We start from the raw sequence: 22,775 nt of genomic DNA, 5'->3' as shown, positions 1-22,775 counted from the left end.
CGCTGCCCGGGGGCCGCCAAACCCTCGCCCCCTCACACGCCTCAGCTGCGGCGCCCCCGCCCAGCCCCGGCTGTCCCCCCGCAGCCGCCCGCCTGAGGGGAGGCGGCAGGAAACGCCGCTCCCCGCCCGCCCGCCACGGCCCAGCGGGCGCCCCCGGCTCCGCCACCGCCCCCCTAAACCCCGGCAGAAACGCGGCTCCCCACTCACCTCGCCCCGGCTCCGGGGAAGCCCCGGCGGGCTGGCGGGCGGCGGCGAACCCCCACAACACCGAGGGGCGAGGCGGCGGGCACGCTCCCGCGCGCTGCCGGCGGCGGCACCCGGGCTCGGCTCGGCTCGGCTCCGCCCGCAGACCCCCGCGGCCGCCGCTAATGGTGGCCGCCAACGCCGGTTCCCACCGCCGCTCCCTTCCTTTCTCGTTTCTTGTTTCCGCCCAGCGCGGAACCGCCTCCGCCCGGCTGCCGGAGCACGTCCCTGCCCGGCAGCAGAGACACGGCTCCCTGCACGCCGCTACCGCCCCGGCGCCCGCCGCCGCTCCGGGCTGCCCCCGCCGCTCACTTCCGGCGCGCAGGCCGCACCTCGCCCCGCCCCGCCGGGCCCGCCGCCAGCGCCCGGGGGGCGTTCGGGGCCCCGCCGCGCCGGGGCGGCTGCCGGCCGTTGGGTTGGGCGCGCGAGCGGCGGCTGGGCGCGCGAGCGGCGGTTGGCGGCCGGGTGCCCTGACGAGCGCCGCCGCCCCCGCCGCGGGGCCGCTGGTTCCCGCCCAGGCGGCCGCGCTACCGAGCCGGTCCGCCCCGAGCCGGCCGGGCGCCAGGCGGCGCGGAGCGGGTCCGCACGCGGCTGCGGCGCTGGGGCGTTTCCGTCCCGCGTCGGCACCGCGCGGTTCTGCGGGCAGCGGGTCACCGAGCCCCGGCCGCCCCGCGGGGAGTCCCGGCCGCGCTCCCGCAGAGCCGGCGGCGGCTGCTGCCCCGCGGGTCACGCCCGGCTCTCCTCCAGCCGCAGCCTCGGGGCCGAGATCACCATCTTTTAACCACATACAAAGGGGCACAGAACGCGGGGCGCTGCGGCAAGCCGTGCTGCACGGGCGGAGATCCGCTTAAACACAGCCCGTGCGGGGCTCCCGCGCTGCAGCGCCGAGGCGGCGCCCCCCGCGCCAGCCGCTGTCGCACCGAGCCCGGGCGCGGCCGCGCTTCGCACCGGGTCCTGCCGCCCCGCGTTCGACCAGGAGAAACTTCGGTCAGCTAAAGCACGCCCTTTTCCGTAAATGAGAGCGATCGTACGAAATCGTGCTAGTTATTTTAGTTCTGAAAATACTGATTTGTGGCCAAGGGTATAAGCTAGGTCTCAAGCAACGTGGAAGAGCAGCTTTTAAAATATGAGCCAGTACACGGAGAAAATTATTTTCATGTGTACATGCAACTAGGTCTTTTAAAAGACAAAGTTCACACATACAATTCTAATGCATTTAGCAAAAAAATCTTTACTATGTAAATTATCCCTAATTTACATATATATAAATCACATCCAGATTTTGGGCAACATAATAAAATGCTGACAATTAACAGTATCTCTGACAACCTGAGATCAAAGTTATGGATGCAGAAATATCGGACGGTTTCAGTTGCAACTCTGGTAATTTATAAAAGAAATTCAACGTGGAGTAAAAGTACATGCAATCTTCACCAAGAGACTACAGTAGCCTTCTGGAGTTGTAAATAAATTTTAATCAAGCCATTCAAAATAATAGACCACGACTGCTACACTGCTTCATAGTTTGTGGAAATTAATAAACCTCTGGGCTTACATTATTTAATAAATGTGCTAAGTACTTCAGTTTTCAGTGCTTGCTGAGGATCAGCAGTGGGAGTGAGCTGGCAATGGCTGACTGATGTAGTCAGCAGGTTTAGACTGTGTCTCCAGGTTGTATTAATCCCACCATGCTTTCCTAATGGTCCTCCGTGACCCTGAAGGGATTAGAATGACAACGCTTGCCCAGAAGCAGGAGATACGTGGAATAAGCACAGCTAGTGCATGGGCAATACAAGGAACAACTCAACTTGTGTGTACCATGGCCAGGTTCATCATGTAGCTCCATGGCAGCTCCAGCTGCATCTAACCCAGCACAGAAGCACTGCAGAGTCACACTGACCACCGCAGCAGCTTGGGACCTGCATGGCCATAAAGTATGCAAAGCTTCATCACTCAAACATGAAATTCTATCAAAATGAAAAACAGGCTGCAGCTGACTAACGCAAACTCTGCTTTTGGCATGTGGAATTTTTTTTCCTTTACATCAAACTTGTTAAATTGCCCAGAGCCTAAGCAGACAACACGGTTTAATCCAGGGTACAGGTCAGAGCCAGACCATTTTAAGATTGAGGACCTGACTGGGTCCATGTGCATCCCACAGAACCACTATCCAATTACATGCAGCAATTACTAATGTAAAATCACGCCCCAGGCCAAAGAAATAGTACATACCTGCAGTATGTTGGGTAAGGTTTTCATAGCACAGAGGATTTAGTCATACATCTGCCAATAAAATTAACAACTAATGAAATAATAAAAATAGTTAAGCCCTTTGAGTAGGTTAGAGGGTTGGTTTAAATGTGTATCTGCTTCCAAATTAGAAAGGATAAAATGGATCATTGTTTTTCATCAGGGCAATAATTCCATGGCTATTGACCCTTCTCCCTAGATGTTATCTATCAATCTCCTTTTTAGGTATGGCTAAGTAGCATTGGCAGCTGAGCTTAACTTTGAATCCCTTCAAAGCTTTTTTTTCTGTATTTAAATAATTCTGAATACGAAAACATAAATAAACAAAGGTTACGTAGGCTTTTGGATCATTAGACAGTTGGGGGAATTTCCATAAAGGACGTACCAGGCAAAGGCTGGAAATAGGAGAGTTCAGGATTAAAACAACTCCCATCTTGGTTGCTTTGTTGGACCCAAGAAAGCTGAATAACTTGTGCAGCAGAAATTTCACATTTTAGTGAAGACCAGTTGGGTCTGATCCAGACTCCATCAATAAAAAAAAGTATGTGCATATATTGGTACATCTATATATACATGCAGCTACACCATCATGGAACTTTGAGCACCTGTGACTCCTGTCAGCTCTAACAAGGAGAAGAGCAGTCTGCCTGTTTTCACCTGCTTCTTTATCAATTTTTTTGCCAACTACAGTGTTCAAGATACAAAATTATTAAAAAAATCTTGCTTGTCATTAAAAAATAGCTCGCTCAACCTATACAGTATCTATTGCTGCTCAGCTAGCTATAATGGCATTTTCAAAAGGGAGTTATGACAACAGTATTTCTTAGCAACAGGTATAGCACCCATAGCCATTAACATAAATAATTCAGCTCATCCAGCCTAAACATTAAAAACGTCTTTTCTCAGATTTTATCTACTGTTCAGAGTAAACAAGAATATCTTGAAGAGGATCTGACCTTGAAGCAACAGGTGTAATGACAACAGTAGCTCATAATAGGAACGCAGACTTGGACAGGAGCTTTAGGGTTTCAAGCCAGCCAGCGTGATGCATAATCCATTGCAGAAACTGTTCATGTTCTAGGTTAAGGCTGCTAAGCTTTCTCAGGGCTACTGTTCTTTGGAGAGGCTGCCACAGTTTGCACGTGGGAGCAAGTTCAGAGAAGCATCACAAATAACGGAATGAAAACACCATTTTCTGAACTCATTTCATCAGTGTAAATCAGGAAAATCTTGTCTAATTCCAGCTAAAGTACTCCTGAATTGCAGTGGGATGACAACTCTGAATCCAAAGCACAGAAGGGCTGTGAATAAAAATATGACCACTGTCTTAGTTACGCACTTTCCCTTCATTCCACCCCCGAGAGCTACAGAAGTACTGCCTTCCCATTTCTCAGGTGATGATTTCAAGAGCAGAGGGACCAAGCTATGTCCCTACAGTCAGAAAGGAAGGCTTGTTCATAGCCGGGGTCTGAACTCTGCTCTCAGCAGTGCCAAACCAATCCCTTGCTTGGGAGATTGCTCTTCATCACAGACTTAGTGACTGATACCCTTTTTATGGAAGGGCCAACATTACCATAATACAGACTAGCAAGTAATCTACCTATAGCATTCACTATTGTTACCACTCCTTTTAAACAAAAACTCAAACCATCCCATCACACATCTCAATAAACCAGCAGGGCTAACACATGGCAAGAAAACATTTCTCATTGACCCTCAAAGCAATCAGCTTATGCTGCTGAAGCAGGAAGCTTGTTTGTCCCCTGCATTGTTGTAATCTAGCGCATGCAGCTGCAAATGTTGTCTTTGCTCGCAAAGCTTCCTAAATCCCTTTTTTAATTCTACTAAACTCTTTGCCTTGATGACTGCCTCTAGCAATTGCATTCCATAGATAGAAAATATACCGTGTGAAGTAGTATTGAAAACACGTTCTGGAAGGTTTTGCTCTGTGAATTGGGGCGTAGAGGCTGCAATTAACTGACTTCACTAGACACTTGATGAAGTTTCATTTTATGTGAAGTTCCACTTTCCTCCATGATACACATTACCCTCCATTAGTCTTTATTCCACACAGCTGACTGTCTGGTTCCTTTTTAGGTCCTCTGAGAAAAATCCTGGCCCTCATGAATGCATCTGAGCACCTGTGCAGCCATGCACATAAAAATAGGGAAGCAACAGCACACACAAAGATTAGGATCTTCCAACATACAGGGCACCACAGGGACTCTCTGGACTCTCCTCCCAGGCTGAAGTCAGTAATTGATTTTAATGGGAGCAGGGCTGAGCTAATGCTGGCACTCTGGAAAATCCCACCCAAGGGATTCAGTGATACTGCAAGTGCTTGAGGCAGGTTAACTGCGGGGCGTTTCTACTAATGGGGAATGGCGCAACTGTCTTTATTAATTTTCTTTCTCCAAAGTGCAATTAGAATGTATGTTTTTTTAATCTTTAGGAACAAAATAATGTCGAATGCTTCTATTTCTAGACATTCTTACCGAGAGGCAGGTAAACAACAGGCTTTCTACAGCAGTTACAGGCTTTAAGATCTATCACACTCCCAAAATCGTTTAATACTCCCTAGGCTGCCTTTCCTTTTCCTTCATTTGACTTAATATGATTACAAGGAAAAATAATGTAGCTGTGCGTCCCCATCACAGTACTGGGGCCACAGAACTGGCCGTTCGTAAAACAAGGTTTTTCAACATTCCTTGGAGATGTGAGGAGCCAATATTTTTCTGTCTGACCCTACCTTTAAAACACAGAGGAAAAAAACCTCAGTAGTAAAGGCAGTTGGGAAAGGCCCATTAACATATGAAAAAAAAAATATGCCAGGAACTGGAATTAGGTGCCAACAGCAGCAAGGGGGATGATGCAAACATATGCTAATGTGGAGGACGTTGACTCTATCATGGTCAGTTTTGGAGAAGTCACTACTGGTAAGGATGGTCTAAGAAAAAGAGGCCAAAGCTTTGGCAACAGCTTTGCAAACAACTCTGCAAATAAATACAGCCTGGAGTATCTTTGCTTTCTTTGAGTGATGCCTCTGAGAATTATGAGGTTACTCGTTCGTAAGAATTGTAAGGTTCTGGCACATAATTCACTTAAAATACAAATAGAGATTCTTTTCCACACATGCTTTCAAAAGGACTAGAATTTTCAGCATAGGAGCAAACATCCCACATGACTTCAAAAGCATTAAAGCATCCCATTTGCTGTGGTATAATGGCAGAGGTTTGGTCATTAACATCACAGTGAAATGACAGAAGTATATCAGAAGTTTTGCAGTCATGAGAAACATTGCTTTACATAAAACCACCAAGTCCACAATATGTTTAAGGTACTAAGAGAGACGAGTGGCAGAGTGGGTGGGAAAAGAAATTGCATTTGTTTCTGCTTGCTCCTTCTACATTGCAGCTCAAATTTGTCCTGTAGTTCTGATGAAAAGTTCTTCTCTTCTTGCAATGACCTTTTTGATACGGCCTTACTGACTTTTTAGGCATAATGGCTCTGCTTGATATCAAACTGGAAGAGCCCCAGGATAATCCAGGGATCTGGATTATGCATTTCCCTGGGTTAGGCTCAAAAGCGCTTCTCAGAAGGTCTTGTGAGTTCATGTTATCCATGTTACTATTACAGAGTAAGGCATAAAAGAAGCAACAGTCATTTACCTTTCAGATTACTTTTAGCTGTCTGTTTTTACTTCCTCCATGACAGCATTTCTCATTTTATGCTGAAAAGGTTCTATTTCATCTCACTACAGAACCGATGTCTTTTGTTTACAGAGTTAGAAAGAGTGGTGTACTGTAAATGTTGAAAGTGTCTTTCCTTCAAGACCAAACACTTTATATGCAGTTAATCCTCATTACAGGATAATTACCTGCTAAATCTGATTTAGTAATTATTAAAGTATGTGTGATTTCATGAATGTGCAATAAAATCAAGTCACCAGTAACACTTCTGAGATGAACAGAATTTTGGAGCTTCTCCTCCTGCAGTGTGAAAACCCAATATAGCACAGCTAGCTTACTTTCTTTATAGAGTCAAATATTCTAAATTCAGTCAAACTCATTTGCACACTAGCCATGCAGGGGGAAGCTGTGTGTACGTACTGCAGCAGCACAGTACAGTTTCTGGAACTGCAGGGATAGATCTACACATCTCTGGTATACTCAGTGCTGATGTTACTGCCAGTTTTCCCAGTTTCTATTAACTATTCTTTCCCAGCCATCTTCAGCGCCAGCTGGTACCAGTCAAGTTGCAAGACTGGGAAGAAAGTACAGCTTTCTCCAGAAGTTCTGTGTTATTTAACTGTACCAAATGTTTACAGAGCAGAACCTTTTTTTTTTTCCTGTCATTTTTATGTATGTGTGAAATATTTGACATATGCCTTATAAATCATACATTAGGATTTACTGGAATTTCTGTCTTGACCACTTATGTGACATTGGCTGGACTTGTCGCATTTTTTAAAGAAACAAACTGGTGCAGTTGTTCTTTAACTAGCAAGTGACTGAAAATAGTTGTGGGAAGTTTTAAACAGCTGTAGATGAAAGGACAGATTTTTGAACAGTAAATTTCAGCTTTTTTCTCATTAAATTGTAAAAGTTTTAAAATACATTTTAAAACTCTCATTCTGAAGCGAGAAGCGGAAAATAAGCATTTCAGCATGTTTAACGTAGTCTGTGTAATGTTTCTGACCTTATCAAGGAGAGCTGTCATGATTTTTTGAATGTTAGTGATGAGGCAGGAAAAATTAAGTGGCACTTCAGAATAACTTTGAAGATTTTTATTCAAGATTTGATGGGCAAAATTCCAAGCAAACCTCATTAGTAATTCTCGCAGAGAAAATTTCTTCTTGAATCTTAATGTGTACTTTTGAGGTAGAAGACTTAGGAGCATCTGTTATGTTTAAGATAATTCAACTGCCTTAGCGATCAGTGTGATTTCTCTCTTAGACTAAGAGATACATGTGCAGAGTTATGTACAGGTACACACATACACATAATGTATGTTTGTATGTAATTTGTACTGAAGTACCCAGGGATTACCTTTAACTAAATGAAGAGGGGGATTACGTGAACATATGGCGTTAAGAAAGCTGGAAATGAAATCCCCCTCCATCTTACTCTGCCACACTTATATTGCTTATTAGAGGATTACTTCTGAGTCTGTGTGGACAAGCTTTCAGAGGAAGGAATCGACAGGTATAAAGTTTCACACGTTGGTCCTGGTTATGAAGGGAATCCTGCAAAATTATACTGCCTACATGGAAGGTAATTCATCTTCTGCTAGAATCTTGAAACTCACTTTTCACTTGTACTGTATATGTACATGTGGAGAAAGAGAAGACCTAGCTGTTTCTTTTGATTCATCATCATATTGTGACAGGTAATTTTTCTGTAAGTCAGACTATAGTCATAACTGGGTGCTGTCTTCTTATTAAATGCCTTTTTATAAATGTGACTGGAAAGCTCATAAACCTAGATTAACTTGACAAATTTTCAGCCAGAAAAATCTATACATCTACTTTAAAATGTTATTTGTGATATTAGACTTAAAACTTGCGATCTTTCTGATTGTTTACCTGACAACTAGGCTTAAAACAGATAGAAAAAACTTGCAAGATCTATCATACATACCAACTGGTAGCAAACTGTATCACAGTGTGAAAACAGCTTCAAAGGACAGAGCCCTTTGTCCCTCAGCAACTGTTTGCCTATGCATTTAGCTAGCGTAGCCAGTTCATGTTTAGCAACCTCAGTGAGTTCATCCAGACAGTAATTTGGAAGTCACCTTAACGGCACTTCTGTTTCTAGATCTGTATGTATGCTAGGTTATTCTGCAGTCTTGCTACCTCCTCCAGATCCTCCCACATGCTCATTCATGTTAACCAATTTTCCCAGTAGACCCTCTTCACACAAGTTTCAAATCCTTGCAAAACCAAAGTTTAACCATGTCTTCCTCTTCTACTGACCAGTCATCCTCTTCTATAAGTACAAGCCGTCTTCTCCTTTTTGTCCTAAAATAAACTCCCTGGACAAATACATGAAGCTTCTGCATATTTTTTTACTTTACTTACTTTTAAGAGGTCCTTTAAAACCTCTTCCGTATGCACTCCATTTTGATATCTGTAAAGTTGGTAACGCTACCAGAGCAACCAGTAAGAATACAAATGTCTTAAAATAGCAATCTGGCAATGCTTACAGTGCACAAACTCAATGCGTGCAACTGCCTGTTTTTATCTTTGCTATTCTTGTCCTTCCTTTCTCATTTCCTCTACTGGATATTCTTCCACTTCTTGTATTGTGTCAAAGCCGAGGGCTCTTTAGCAAGTTGTAGGTCCCCTGTTAAATATACCTGTGAATACCTGGCATAAAAGAGCACTGAGAGCAGGGACAGGACTTGGGTTACCACACCTGTACTGACTCATGCAGCAGGCAGCAAACCCCACGTGCCTGGGCTGCACTGGCTGTATAGCAGATCTGCTGTCCCAACAGCCAGCGTGCAAGCAGCGTGCCCGATGTCACTAGACACAGCAGACAGTTGGTCTGGTTAAAGCAGCCAAACTGGAGGTGCCCAGCTATTGAGCTGTCTGACCAAAGCAACAGTTCCTGCAGGGCTGCTTCAGCAGTTCTAGACAAATAGCCCCATCCATCACCTTCCACCAGGACAAAATTATTGCACAGGAGCCCATGTTCTGTTACAGTACAAACAATGAATGGTACAAAATAAAAAAGCCTGGTCTTTCCAGGGACTTACCCCTGCTGATTTACAAAAGCACTGGAGAACATTCAAGGTGACCAGCTGCGTTCCAATATCACCAGAGAAGGGACCCAGACTGTAGCTGCAGATCTACCTGGGGCAAGCTGTGCTGTGGTGGTGTGGGTTACAACTCTCCAAGCCGGGCTGCACATCTGCTGCAGCAGGCAGGTATCCTGCACTGCTCACTCCTCTGCCAGGACTGGGGAGCAGCAGCTCGGTGAGAAGTGCCAGGCTATTTGTGGCAGCAGGAGGGTGTGGGAAAGCCCTTAATGCAGCAGCTGCTTCCTGAGAAACTCTCCTCTACCACAGCTGAAAATTGGTGGTAGGTAGGGCCTGTGCAGCTGGGCTAGACTGGGGGAGTAGTGACGATTGCAGCTGTGTCTCCTTTAAATAGTTTATGAGCAGTGCTCACTTCATTTTTTGTTTTACAACCAACTGGTAATCAGCCCCAGCAGCACTTCATGTGTTCCTTGTCTTTTGTTTGCTTGGGTATGTTTACTGTATGGGTCTACTTAAGATCCAACTGTGACTATTTCATGGGTTTGTTGTGCACAAACACATCAAACAGTCAAAGACATGAGACTGAGCCCAACACCTGTGCTTAAAACATTATGGTTTTGTCTGGAAAGCCAGAAAAATGGGAGCATGATCTGTTCTGAGCTATTCTCACACCATTGTAAACAATTTCAGCTAGCTAAATAGAAATCCTGTCACTAAATACAAGTGTCAAGTTGCAATCAGATCCTCAGCTTGCCAAAACCACATCACCGTAGTTCCAGATTTCCCTTTCAATGAATAACCTGGTAGTGCCTTTGTGTGAAGCAGCTGATAGCAGGAGTGTGGTTACCTACTCGCTCATCTGACTGCTCCTGTGCACATCCACCTTTTGGTATGTCACAGTGGACTCCCAGGAACCTCTGGGCATCCTGAGGGAAGAAGCATAACTTCTTTTCCAGAAGAGAAAGTACCCCGAGCCTAAATTACAGCTTGTCAGAACGTTGTGTGCAGGACACAGTGTAAGAGGTATTGAAGCTCAGACCTATCCCTTGAAAACAAATATCCTCCTTCTTTCAAAAGACTTCAAAGAGACAAATTCTCTCTCTGCTACATCCTTAGGTCTCCAAAATCTTCCCTAACTTCACCTGCCCCCTCACCATCTTACCCTTGCTTTCGGAAAGGTATGCCTTACTCATCTGCTGTTTCTGTTGAGACATCTTGGTCTGCAACATCCACTCCAGTGTAAAGGTTCATACTACATGCAATCTTCCATAAATGCTTCCCACTTTAAGATTTCAAGATCCAAATGGCTTTCTAAGTGTTGTCTCCTTTGAACCTAAAGAATCCACAGGTGGCAAGGAGATGTGTGCAAGCAACACATGCTGGTAATTCTCTCTGAAAGTCAGGCTAAGACCATTAAAAGCCTGTGCCATTATATGAGTATCAATCAGAGAAAAGAAATTTTTGCAGCGTTTATAGCTCTAACATATATGAGGGTGTCCTAAGAGGAAAGTATTTTGGTCAGTGTAACTAATGCTGAACTAGTGTAAGCTATATGGGTTAAAGTGTATTTGTTTTCCCTTGCATTAGTTGTCCCTTTAGAGGGCCTATGTGTTTGAACAGTTGGCACATTCAATCTAGCATAGACTGGCACGTTCTGTCCTGCTACATGCATTCCTATTCGTTTCTGATCAAGCACCACATGGGATAAGCACAATAAATCTAAATTAGAATTGAGAATCAGTGCTCATTTTTAATTTTCTACTGTTATTTAGTTTGTGATACAAATATGGCTGGAACCCAGTGTGTGTATTTAACTTTGCTATGTATTTAACTTCACCTTTCCCGCTGAAATGTGTCATCTGTACTAAAGAGAACAGTTCTGCAGCACGAATTCCCTTCTGTCTAAGTAGTAATTGCTGTATAAAAAGAGAGGTCACTCTCTGTAAGGGACATTAAAAAAAATGTTTATGAAACAATTTATTCTGCATAAAAAATAAAAAGGAATATTTCAAATTGATGTGGTTTTGTTGCTTGTTTCTGCAAAATCAGTCTTAAATGAATACTAACAACAACAGGCCAAATAGGGTTGGTAGGGAGTTGGCCAAAGGTACCTCTTTCTTAATGGAAGTGATTTTCTGCTAAAGCTGAAGCAGAATTGTGTGAAGCTAGAAAAGGTCTCAAACCTGGCTGCTTAAAGTTAGGAATCTATGTGTCAATGCCTAAATAAAATGCACTGGTTTTCCAAAATGGTTGATAAGCATCCATATTTCTCATTGAAATCTACAGGCATTGCATATACTTACCCCACTGGAAAATCAGGCCACTTATATTTAGGAGTTTAAATATGACATTTGGAGCTTAAATTTCATCTCCTAGAGATAAAATATTAAGCCAAAGTACGTAAAGCCTATTTTGAAGTAAGATGTCTGATCTAATGGTAGAGGTTACAGTTAACTAGGAAATTATTCTCATGCTCACCTCTGACCACCTCCAAAAACATTACCCATATACCGAGATACCTTAGCGGTAGCCTAGGTTTCTAGCAGAGGAACATGTTTTGAGAATTCCTCCTGGAAAACCTTCTGACAACAATGTCCTTCATGAATATGAGCCCCAGAAGTCAGCATTTTCACAAGGAAAAACATGTTTGAATGCAATTGTTATCAAAATAAGGATTTTGCTATTTTGTCCATTTGGCTTTAAATAGCCATGTGGCTTCCATCCTGGGCAGAGGTACCATTGCCCTCTGAGAAGAGCTGGGTGCCTGGAGCCTCAGTGCTCTGCTGACCTGTTGCCTGGATGTCCAGGTTGGAGAAGGCTGAGGGTTTTGGGGAAAGAACATCGCACAGGCAGTGGTGAGTTGGCATCGTTGTTGAAGCACACAGCCAAAGACCTTTTCCAGTAAATGCCTAGCCAAAATTAAACACAGATAAAAGAGTTTCCCTGCTTCTAATTCATGAAATAGAAACTTTATCTGCTTCTCACTGCTTGGCCTGTGATGCTCAATAGGTGAGCTGATCCACTTTTCTGGTTAACTATTACTATAGTGACTGGCTCCTCCTGGGGGAACAGAGGTAGAGGTACTGGGTCTTAGCTCCTCCTTTGCTTTGAAAAAGGATCAAAGACCACTTCCCTTCAATCCCTGAGATCCTTGTGCCTGCATTTGAACCAGGAAAAATCATTGTGACAAGGTGGGACCCAGCTTCATCTTTCTGTTTGTCCCGTGGTGCATTAAAAGAGTGCTACAGTGCTGTAGCCACAGTACTACTTTGCCCATCACCAACATATGATAGAGTCCATTCTCTCACCATTGTGGAAGAATATGGATTATTCTTTTTATGTTTATAATTTTAATTATAATTTTTATAATAATAATAATAATATAATTTTAATAATAAGAATTATTACTTCCAACATTAATCAGAGCATCATACACAGATTCTGCTCATGGGTTCCAGCCTTTATGGATGTAGAATCCCAGCCTTTGCTTGGTACTTTGACCTGTGACAAGGTATTGTGACTACCAGCAAAATCACAGGCGAGTCTGTTCAGGGCCTAGCAGCAGCGGTGGTGCAGCTGTGGGGATGTGGAGATTGTCCTCTGTAGCTAGTTTAAAGTTAAAATTGTAGTCACAGCATATCTGGAGACACAGTGGTGCTCTTGCATCTGCACAGCTATCTTTAGTATAAACTTCCAGCATGTAGCCCATTTATTTTGCATGGTAGAAAAGAAAACGTCCCTTAAATTCAAAGATTTTCTCTCATCACCACTCCTTATTTTTAAACGTCCTGGCAAGCATGAGATTCCTACACACTGCATTTTTCTGTTCCCATTTATTTCCCCTCAGCTCCAAGGCTTGGTGGTCACAGCCCCTTCTCCCTGGTTTGTCTGGTGGAAGGGAATCTAAGAAAATCACTACAATGCATGTTCTATTTCTGTGTGGTTTGAAAAGGGATTTAAATGGCAAGTACTGCAGAGAGGCTGCAGGAGTCTGAACGTTATTTTTTAAATACCATTTGGACAGTGCCCATTGTAGAAAGTCCTTTATCTTCTAGAGGCTAAGACTTCCCCAGTTGTGTAAACATGCTCTTAGAAGGCAGCTGTATGTTAGATCACCACTGTGCTATCCACAAATGGGGAAGGCTGGTGTTCATGCATCTTGCAAAGCCCTGATTCCAACCCACTTAACATAGGAAAGACCCGTGCTGATTTTAGTGGATCTTACCCATGAGCAGTAGTGAAAGTGTGCGATCCAGATTCAAGAGCAAGGTCTGCTGGATACGTATCCAGGTAATGTCTGAGTACTGGTGGGATCCATGATGACAATGCAGGCTCCCTGGAGCAACCTCTGAGCACTGTGTGTGACTGTAATCTGCCTCAAGCCATGACCTGCATCTTCAGGAATCTTTCTGACATGGAGTAATTTATCCTTTCAATACATCTGCAAGGAAAACTCTATGACTCTAGCAAAAGAAGTGGCCAGAGAAGCAAGGTTTCTTTTGTAGGTGCTGAAGAGGTGGAACTCCCAAGAAATGTGAAAAAAAGCTAAGGGTGTACCTTCTTTGTGGAAAAAACCTAGGCTTCTACTTTAATCCACAAAGCGTTTTTGTCTGAAAGCCAAAATTAAAACTCAAAAGTTCCTGGCTTAGACCAAAACCCCATTGTGGGATAGTGTTTCATTATAGAAGTTATTTATCTACTTAAACTATTTAAAGACAGGAAGTGTTATCTGTGGCTAGGATTAATCATCTCTGTCACATAGTCTGTCTCCCGAATGAGAGATTAATGCAGAGTATAGCTTCCTGACAGTCAAGAAGTGGTATGGATTTTGTTAATTTCTGTGGTAAGAAGCAAAGCCAAGTAAACTGCACAATGCAACTGCATTTTGGGACACTGTCAGCCAAAAATATCTCAGCTGAGATTGCTCATTGTGCCAAACTCGATAGACAGAAATGGGCAAAGAAACTTCTATCACGCCCCAACATCTCAGCCTACTGTGCCGAAAAGGGAGAGTGACCAAGACATTCTGCAGAGAGGAGGCAGCTTCCACCTTTCCTGCCAGAGTTCTGTGCTCCCTCAAGAAAAAAACAAGAGTGCAAGAAAAGCAGGGCACCACATGGAGATAGAGCAAACACATGGAATGGCAACACCAGAGATGCTGGTGGAGAGGCAGAGACAAAATGGTAGAAAATGTGGCAGCTTGAATTGGCATTTGCTGAGATGCATGCTCAGTCAGCCCCGGCACCTTGACCACACACAGCAAGCACACAGACAGGGCACAGTGAGACCTGACCGCAGAACATCCTCTCTGGGCTCTTGCATTGCTGCCAAGTTGCAGATATAGTGTATTGTCCTTTGTGCACATTCACAGAGAAAGGAAACTTGTGACAGTGAGCCAGGGTATGATTTTACTTGTTTAACTTGAAGGAAGGCGGTCATCACACACATCTTTTGTCTCCCCAGATGAGGCTGCCTTGTCTGCTCTGCTATTTGTATAGCCGTCTACACAGCTGAAATATTTGCATTTTTTTCCCGGGCCCTGCAGCCAGTGCACCACTGTTTGAGCTGGGAAGATGCCAGACTCTTACTCAGTTGTAAGACTGGGCTGGTGATCTAGTTGGCTTTGTTATGTTATCATCGGCCACAGCAGCAAGATAGCAGACACCACCACCAAGATCATCAAAAAGAACATTCACTCTTAAGAAAAAAGAACAAGCTGGGTCATAAATTACACCACAAATCTATTTCAAGCCAAAAATAATATCTATTATTATCAGAACATGTATGCCAGAAAAAAGTCAGGGCTTGACCTGCTCTTGTTGGATGATATGATGTGCTGCTGTTAGTAATGATGTGATTGGAGCCATATGGGATCTCCAGAAAATTATGTGCTAATTATGCGTTAATGTGATCAGTTCATATGTGCCTAATGACTGGCTCTGTAGTGCTGCTCTACAGTTTATTCCCCAGCACACTGACTATATGTAAAAACTTCAGAAATAAATACAGGAATTTGCTCTTTGAAGAAAAAGGAATCTGTGGGATAACTTACTTCTTTTTTTCACCTTAAAATGGTGATGATGTCATTTCAGATCAGAATTATTCCTGTTCTGGTGGGGGTGAAGATCGTTTTTGAAGTATAAGACAATAGAGCACTGTCTTCTGTGCTACAGCCTGAGAGTAACAGGACAGGATCAACTCGGTGCAAACATCCCCTGTTTATCTTAGCAGGACATTCAAAGATTATTTTTAATCCTTTGAGTGCTTTATACCTTTAAGATGGTGTTTCTGAAACCAAGAAGCGCTCACCGTAATATTCAGTATTGATTACTTAAAATACAGCTCACATTCAAAGTGTTTTTGTGGTATGCTACTGAATTAACACGGTTTGTATTTCCACTCTGCTCTTCCTAAAAGGTCTCATGTTTCCTTGAACCAGCGGGCAGCTTAGAGCTCCGACACACTCCTCACCTTCAGTCATCCCGAGGTGCTGTTTGGAAGGGCTGTGCGGAAGCCGACATCCCCTTCGGCCCCTGCTGACACAGGCTCAGACAGCAGAGCTGCCCGGGCGCAGGCCATGCATGACAGCATACTCACACCGCACACGCTTTGAATGGCTGCACCATTCCAGTGGAACTGTTCAATGCATTCGTTACACGTGGTGTTTGGGGAGTGCGCTCAGGAGCTAAAGGTACTGCCTGGAAGCTCAGCTTCCCTTCATCCTCGGCATGACTAATGAAAGCAAGGTGCATCTTCTACACTACAGTAGACACGACAGCTGAAACTATGCCTCGAGACACAGCTGGCCTTCTCTGTGTTATTTTTCCCCTCTGTGCTGCTTTAGTCTTTTCATCCAGCTCCTTATGGGCAGCAGGCTGTGTGTGTGTGTTTCTCTGCAGATAGCATTGTTCCCTGCCTTTGAAGTGCCTGCATGTTGTACTTTGCTTTTTTCTTCACTCCTCCCCATGTAAGCAGTGGGGCGGATGCTTTCTAGATAAGGTCTAGGAAATGGCTGCATGTATATGTCTGTGAAACATAATCAAACAAAAGGAAAGCTGGGACTGACCCTTGAAATTTCACTGCAAACGTTTTTGTGCATGCAAGTGGCTCAGTCGACTTCAGAGAGGCTGCTAGTGTTTGTAAAGTGTATCTGTGTGGAAGAGACAGCAAGATGGACACTTCATTTATTGTTATGATAATGTAACTAGCTTGAGGCTGCTAGGAGATCATGATAAAGGATGTCGAAGAAAGACAGCAAGTTCATAAAGTCTTTCATTTTAAGACATGTAGAGAATTATTAGCAGAGCAGCTGTAGCTTTTTATATCATTTCGTAATGCATGTGATGTGGCATTTTGAAATTAAAACCCTCTTTGTGGCTGACTTTTTGTCACGTACGTCATGGCCAAGAGTCCACATTTTCCAGAGCATTCTCGACTGAGTCTGCACAAAGGCTCAGGCACCTTTGAAGGATAAGGACCTTTAAAGGGCAAAACTGTTTTCCAAGAAGAAAGTAAGGTGAGTTTGCCAGACTGAACTAACCAGCTCTAAGGAAGAAACAGTCTGTGTTTCTGCATCCCTGTAGCGGAAGAGCTGAGACATTCCCAGGCGTGGTCCTGGCAAAGTCCAGTGCCCATGTATTTCTGGAATGAATGCCAGCTGCCTCCGCGTCTTCTCACTTGCACATTGCAACGCTGTACAGTCAAAGCCACCAGGACTTGCAGAGAGCTCCACAAATGATCTCAGGGGAAAGTAATCTAGGACCTTTTGCTCCTGAGAAGAGAGACCCCTGAAACTGGAATCATGTTACTAGAGGAGAAAAGAGCCTTTTGACTGAAGAACAGAACCTGCAAATGCTTTACACTTTCATTTCTCCAGGAACTCCTAGGCATTTCACCTCAGCCATTAATTCTTCCAAACACAATCACTGTAAAATTAGAACTCATCCTGATCACGTCAAACAAAAAGATGAGCACATGGAAGTACATAGCTGTAACGTAACTGCCAGGTGACAGAAAGGGTAAAGGGCTCCTGCCACTAGATTCAGCCACAAAACCTGCCTTTTTACATCAGAGATGTGAAATAGGTTCTGAATCATTGTGGAAACTTGAGAAAACCACTGAATCATTTCTCGTTTTAGTTTCCTCATCTCTGAATAAGGAAACCTTTTTGCAGGGAGGGGCTTAGCTTAGACATCCAAGCTCCTTCTACTCTGAAGGAAACTATGACAAGCATATGCCAATGTTGTCATATACCCAAAGGAAGCAGCACTAAGCCCAGCTCCCTATAGCAGGCTTGTAAGTAATCAGCAACTTTGAGTGAAGATACTAAAATCAATGATATCTTCACACATACTAGAAGGCCCTTTTGAGGCTTAACCACCAAACATGACCTTGCAAAAACGTTACATTTATATGAAAAACAAGTTTGGACACTGATAAGTGCTTCTGGAAAATTACACTTGATCAGGCAGATTGACAAGCATTAGATTGTTAATCTCTTATCCCTTCAAAGATCTTGTCCACTTGGAAATGAAAATGTGTCATTACAAAGGCAGGGAATCTACCTTTTCAGTAGGTTACGGTGCTGGCTACCTAATGTCTTTTGTTCGTATGCCCAAGCCTGTGCAGGATAGTGCCCTCTCCTCTCCCTCCTGAAATGCTGCTGGAGATAAAGTGAGCTACTGCTTCCTGAGAGCTTCTGCTACCCGCAGGCCATCCTGCCTGCACCACCTGTGAAACCAGTCATTTCACCTTTGCTGATACTTCCTGCAGCGGTAGGCAGGTTCATGCAGGCTCCCCTCGGCTGCCTCTGCATCTCTCTCTCTCCCCCTTCAACTGCAGTAATACCTTTGCCTGGTATTTTTTGTTTGGGTGGGCTACAAATCAGCACGCCCCCCTGCCCAGGACGGCAGGGTAAGGGTCGAAGCACCACCGTTGCAACGCTGCCTGTTCTGGTGCTTGCCTGTGTAGTTCAGGCACACTGTCTGTCCCTTCCCTCACCTCTCCTAGGCTCATTCCAATCCCCACCCACCTGCACCTTAATCTAATATCTGGCATTTACATTTGATTGACTTTTGAAGTAAATGGGTCAGGTTATTTAGCATAGGCTGCCGGGTTGCGATTGCAGTTCTTCGCATGCTGAGTCACCCTGGCAGCAGATGTCATCTGCTTCTCATTTGAGGGAGAGGCACACAGTGAATTAAAAATGCAATGTGCACTGCTAAAATCTTATACAGCTGTATTCAGCAGGGATGAGTGGGAGTAACAAGACAGTCAAATTGCAGGGGGTTCTACTATGAAGGCAGGAATTCAGGGGAAAAGCTTTTGTACAAGCGTCTAGTTCAGTTCTCCACGTGTGCTTCAGTGAAATGGCTAAATATAGAACACTCAAACCTTTGGAAAAGCAAAGGAAATGGAGACCCAGGAAAAATAAGCCACTGATGGTGATGCAGGAAATACTTCTGAATTAAACCATTTCCGCTGCAGCCTTTGTAATGTTCTCAGAAGACCACAGTTGTAAAAAATGAGTCATTCCTGGGCTTGAGTGTAACATTGGCTTGACATTGTTGACAAGGGATCGCAAGGGATCTGTGTGGCAGTAGGGTAAACTGTGTTTGTTTTTACAGACATGTATAAAAATATACATCACTAGAAAATCAAAGCAACAGCCACAACAGACCAAAGTCTTTCCACAGGAGGCAGAAAGACCAATTCTCTGAGAGCCAGTGACCCCAGCTGCTCTCAGAGCTGAGAACTTCACTAGCTGTCAAGACCCGACCCAGAAGAAAGGAAATCAGGGCTGCATTTCATTATTTTGGCACAATGGACTCCAACAGCTGCAACGAGGGTTAACGAACTGCAAGTCAACTTCCAGAGGCACAGACCGCATCGGCTCTCCCTCAGAATCAGGGACATTTGTGTCCCTGAAAATCTATCAAAACCATTGCAAAACCAAGGTCCTTTGTGTGTGGCTCAAGTTGCTGAAGTGGAAGAAACACCCGGAGTAAGAGTAGGTCAAATGGGGCTAAGCTTTCTTTCTTCAAAGAGTTACCGGGAAAGGATTATGAATCCAGCAGCAGCACTGGCCATCAAATGTGCTCAGATGTCTGAGCTGAACTCAGGGTATCTTTCAGCAAAAACCTTGTTTTGCGTTCCTCTAAATGTATCTGTTCTCGTAGGTGTTTATGGCACTTACTGGCAGTTGACATTGGAAAAAACCCACACTGCTAGACTTGCATTTATTGAAAAGAGGGAAGGTTTTACTGAAACGTTTGCCTCTGTTTTTCACAGAAAAGAAATTAATAGTTTTCTACTGGATTGAAACTTATGTAAGTGCAGCCTGTTGGCTGGCTAGCTGGGATCATGGTCACAACCCTGTTTCACTCATCCTACATGGCACTGCAAGTTCTGAAAGCAAATGTTTTTAACCTTAAAGCAGTCTTGGTTGTAATTGTAGAACTTCTGCCTTGTTCCTGCCCCTTTAAATAAACTTCAGCCTGGTATCTCACTCCAATTTACATCAACAGGATTTCAGGAGAGGGAGGCTGAGCACATTTTTGCCTTTTATGACCTTTAAGACAAAGATTTAAGATGTTTTTGTAAGATGAAAGAAAAAGATTTGTAGGGCTAACTCGGGGATTTGGAATACCTAGTTTCAGTGAACAAGATTTGAGGTGGTCATTTCTCAGAAGGTAGCTTGGAAATGCGCTTCATGGGATGCAGACACCCCACTCCCAAATCTGGGAGACTCACATGGATGCGGTTTGTGCAGTCTCGTACAACTTCATCTTCCCACAGCCCACCGCTGTGCCGAAACAGCCTCGGCAAGAGCCAAGATCTCAGTGCTTCCCACATGCTTTTGGGAGGCAAATTTCACACAGTGGAGCTGGAAAGCCCTTCAGATCATACCATGAGCTTTGGCTTACTTTTATTTCATGGTTTTTTTCTACTGAGATCTATTAATTAGGACATTTGACTAGACTGGAGAAAAAAAATCTTAGGAAAATAGACTCCAGGGAACTATCTCATCTTAGTTGGGCAAAAGAGCAAGTTAGCTCATGGATGACTTCTGTCTTCTTTTCCTCTTTCAAGGCTTGTGAGTCTGCTTCACGTTTCCCAAAACAAAAGCTATAATACTACTGAAATCAAAGTCCTTGTAAGTAATTTGAGAAGGTTTGCAACAGTTTCCTCTTCAAATAATCATGGATTATATGGTCATGGCTGTGAAATTTCTCTGGAGGGAATGGCACAGCCTGCAAACCCCTAAATTTCCAGCATTTTATTCTGCTAAGGGCAGGACAGAAGACTGGCTGCAGTGCCCTTCTGCCAGAGAGCTGTAGTGGCTGTCACCCTCACGGGCTGGGTGGAGCACTGGAATACGGAGTCCCTTGCTCCAACGTGATCCTAAATCAAACCTGGTGCATCAGACAGGAGGTAATCACACCCACCATTTTGGTTTGAGGCCTGTTCTGACTACAAAGACTTTTCCTCAAATTACGAGGCTTGAATTTAGTAACGAGCAGCACACGTTAAAAACAACTAGGCCAGTTTCCAAAACACTCCCTCCCGGTTAGACACACTGCGTGCGGTGGTTGATTACCGTAGCACAGATGTGTCACATGGCACTATCTATATTATCAGGGGAGAGGTGCCCAGGAAACAAAAACGTGAGCCATACTGAATCCCAGTGTAAGCACCTACATCTTAATTTTCTTTAATTATTTCTTTTGCAGCCCAGAGTAGAAGCCTCATTAGAATGCCCAATCCTCAGTGCTTATATAACAACTTTCTCCACTCCCCCTCTCCTTCTGTAGGCTTTATTTTCACACACACACAAAAAGAGGATGCAAATGTTCTTCAAAAAATGCAAGTTGCCTAAGCCTTGCTACCTCTTAGGGGGTATAGGGCAGTGGGCAACTGCAACTTGAGCAATCAGGGCAAGTACAGAGCACCTAAAGACACGTGAGTTCTGAGTGATGGCACGAAGTCTGTCTTTGGGGCATAGTTACATCAACTTACAATGTGTTTGGCACATCATTTGTTGCAGTTTTCTCTTATCTTTCTTGCTATTTGGTCTCAGTGCCTCTATGCATCTGACTGTTTTTAAACAGCCAATGGGTGATTTTCCACATTCTTTCAGCTCTCAAAGTTAGATCGCTGAAGCTATTTTCCTTGGATGGGTTTCATGCATGTGGACTGTTGACTACCTTCTTGATGTGGTCTCCTGCCAGCATGAACAGTTTTTTCAAGTGAGCTCCCTCCTGTAGCTGTGCAAGCATTGTAGGTGGGTGCTGGGAGGTGTCTAATTGTCTTTTGTGAAGTAACGAGAGCTGCCAAAGAATAGAAATTCAGGCTACTCTGAAAACAGACTGCACTGTCAGTAGCAAATGTAAGACAAACTGCAAGCTCAAATCCCTGCTTTCTCGCAAAAGGGTTTAGTAAGAACACAGAAATTCAGTCAGTGAGGAGATGGGAAAGCCCCTGGTGTCAGCAAACTGGGAAAGTTTATACAGTGTGGCTCACTCACTCTTGCTCTCTCGTGTTACAGATACAGAGCTTACAGCTTTCCAAGAGTCCTAGGAGGTTACGTGGTTCTCAAGAAATTAAAACATCCAGTAAAAGTAAATTAGACCTAACTACTGCTTTCAGGGAGAGTGCTTCCTTCTCCTCCCTCTTCTCTCCATCTTACAAAACCAACATGGCCAAATTTATGATTTGTAATGAGAGGCCCTAGTTTAAATTTAGAGCCGTAGGAAGCCATTTAAACCTTCAGCACGAGAAAAACTGGATGACAAAGTCATCATGGGTTTATAGGGCAGTACCAAAGCTAGCACACAAAATATCCAGCATTTTAAATAGCTCATTCACAAAATCTGTGTACTACATTCTGGAGGGAGTCAAATCCTGTTTGCCTTTTGGGAGTTGTCACATTGAAACCAATTGGATTACTCATTTGATTGAGGCAAGCAGGATTTAACCCTCCAAGAAACAAAATCGATTTGCTAAATGAAAGGGATTAGTTTTTTCTATATAATGATGTGTAAGAAAAAAAAAAAAAAAAAAAAAAAAAAAAAAAAAGACGACAAAAGGCACTTCTCCTCCCTCTTTTTTTTTGGTGCAAAATGAAGCGGGAAGCTGGACAGGACTCTTCTGTGCCCTACACATCTTAATTTTAGTTGCCAGCTTCTTTGCCTTGCCATGTTTAAGTCAGCATGCTAATGCTAACTGATGCTTTTCAGTATTCAGGTCATACCAGGGTAAATTGTTTCTGGAGGGTGGAGCCGCTCTCTTGCTTTTGTGTTGGAGACAGTGTATACTCTTTGGTCTCAGATCCAGACCAATTTGCGGTGGCTTTAAAGTTGGGCATAGTTTCTGATTTGGCAATGCTAAAGGCTGGTGAGCCAGCTGCAGGTTTTTGCCATTCCAGTGACATGCTGATACTGGAAAACAGGCTGCCTGTGGTGATGGCTTACAAGATAACAGATCAAGTCTATGACCCTTTCTTGAAAATAAAACGAAGC

General features: G+C 44.0%; 1 protein-coding gene across 2 annotated transcripts in view; it reads right to left on the bottom strand.

Moving 5' to 3' along the window:
- The window catches only part of RAPH1 (Ras association (RalGDS/AF-6) and pleckstrin homology domains 1), a gene marked incomplete at its 5' end in the record, with an annotated part of 119,737 nt that extends 97,435 nt beyond the window's left edge, over positions 1 to 22,302 (bottom strand). The window contains one exon of one of the 2 annotated variants that reach the window (XM_080400247.1): positions 9,253 to 22,302. Of the gene's footprint in view, positions 1 to 207; positions 9,218 to 9,252 lie in introns of those variants that run through there. The other variant, XM_080400246.1, reaches the window with a different exon arrangement.
- Positions 22,303 to 22,775: the final 473 nt, after the last annotated feature.

This window comes from Falco punctatus, assembly GCF_963210335.1.
Source record: "Falco punctatus genome assembly, chromosome: 8".
In the NCBI taxonomy this organism is placed as follows: domain Eukaryota; kingdom Metazoa; phylum Chordata; class Aves; order Falconiformes; family Falconidae; genus Falco; species Falco punctatus.
The sequence above is the reverse complement of the archived record's forward strand: the minus strand, read 5'-3'. Positions and strand labels throughout refer to the sequence as shown.